Genomic DNA, 1,796 nt, shown 5'->3' with positions numbered 1-1,796 from the left:
ATTTAGAAAAGATTCATCTTTAAGAGGTGCAAAAATCAGTGATATAGAACCAGGGAAAAATAGCCATTTTGGTCCGTGGGGGCTAGAACTGCATTGTTATCAGTTGCCACTGAATTTCATGTAACACAGAGCCTGGCTCAGAGAAGGTACACGATAAATGTAGGGGTGGAAACAAACATGCAAGCCGACGAGAGGCACCACACTGGTGTGGCATCAGCCAACATTTCTTGGGCAGCTTTTGTAGGCCAAGGATTCCATGAATTAATCCATTCCACTCTCCCTGCGACATTGCAAAGTAGGCAAAGTCATGCCCATTCTACAGATGAGGAAACCGGCCTATATTGAGTCTAAATGACTTGCTCTGCCACCAGCTCATTAAGAACAGCAGGATTTGACTCACGGCACCTGTGCAGAAGGCTGTAATTATCCACAGCTGAGAGCAGAGGACGGGACTGAGTCATTCTTTAGAGGAGGCCTCACAAGTCCAGGCCTTTAAAATCTCAGGCCCAGATGCTCAGCCTGACAGGTGGCAGGCCACAGACCAAGGCTTGGAGGACAGGCCCATTCCTTCTTCATGTGACCTGCTGCTTTCAAGAGGACAAAATAATTTCTCAAACCTCACTCTAACGTGGGCTGAAGCTAAGAGGATTGGAATGTGCCCCAGGGTTTCCCAAAGAGCTGCCCAGCTCTCCCAAAAGATGACCTGAGGTGAGCATGACCCAACAAACATTTCTGCTACCGCTCACAAAAACCACAAAACAGGCTGGTGCTGAGGGTTATGCCCTCCTGGGCGCAGGAGGCGGCTCCAGAGCTGGGCCTTGAACTTGCTCCTTGCTGACTTCATGGAGAACCCCTCAGGAGCAAGTAAGGCAAGGTGCTGGATGACAGTGAGGAGTGAATCACATGACTTTTCTCTCTTCCCACTCTCCTGTCCAATGCATGCACACCAAATCCCCACAGTGACTCGAGGTGGCAGCCAGGTATAAATTATCTATGGAGCCGATGGAGCTAAGTCACGTGCATCAAGAGGCTGGTGGCCGTGCTCGCTTCGGCAGCACATATACTAAAATTGGAACGATACAGAGAAGATTAGCATGGCCCCTGCGCAAGGATGACATGCTGCAAATTCGTGAAGCATTCCAAAAAAAAAAAAAAAAGAGGCTGGTGGCCTTGCTGGTCCCACCATCTGGGGAAAAGAAGTTGTCGCAGCTCCAGAATTGGACTGGTCACATACATCACACCTCCTGGGTTCAGCAGTGCCTAAGTGGGTGCCGGCAGTTTGCAGAAAGAACCAGATGGTACACAGAGGAGCTTAAAAAACTTTGATATGTCTATATTATTTGTGATTTATTAATATGACTTAAGAAAAAAAATTCAGCCTAACCCATATCTGACTCATTACTTGAGAGGCAGCCTGTTTCAGGGTCTGGTGCCAGACACACTATGGGTTTGAATCAGTAAGACTTTGAGCAGGTGATTTGTAACCGCTCTGTGCCTCAGTTTCCCTATGTGTTAAATGGGAAGAAATAACATAAAATAGCACCGCCTCAAAGGAGTCGATATTGACCAGAGTAATATATTTGATTACCTACAGCAGTGCCTGGCATATTATAAATGTTCTCTGAGTGATACGTGTGATTATTACAGATATTATTGCTTTTAAAAATGCTAAATTTATGTTGGAAAAGTGGTTCAAATATATATATATATGTATGTTGTATGAACATGTGTATTCACATGTGTTGGGGGAGTGTGTGTGTGTATAAAATGTAGGCTGGTGCAGTGGTTCACACCTG

At 45.9% G+C, this 1,796-nt stretch overlaps 1 non-coding gene across 1 annotated transcript; it reads left to right on the top strand.

The window, feature by feature from the left end:
* Nucleotides 1-1,039: 1,039 nt before the first annotated feature.
* LOC135277352 (U6 spliceosomal RNA) lies at nt 1,040-1,149 on the top strand. Its single transcript, XR_010344966.1, has one exon. It is a non-coding gene; the product is annotated as a U6 spliceosomal RNA (small nuclear RNA).
* Nucleotides 1,150-1,796: the final 647 nt, after the last annotated feature.

The sequence above is a fragment of the Aotus nancymaae genome, unplaced genomic scaffold, assembly GCF_030222135.1.
Source record: "Aotus nancymaae isolate 86718 unplaced genomic scaffold, 86718_ANA_hifiasm-v0.15.2.pri h1tg000030l, whole genome shotgun sequence".
Lineage (NCBI taxonomy): Eukaryota > Metazoa > Chordata > Mammalia > Primates > Aotidae > Aotus > Aotus nancymaae.
This window is presented reverse-complemented; position numbering and strand designations above follow the sequence as displayed.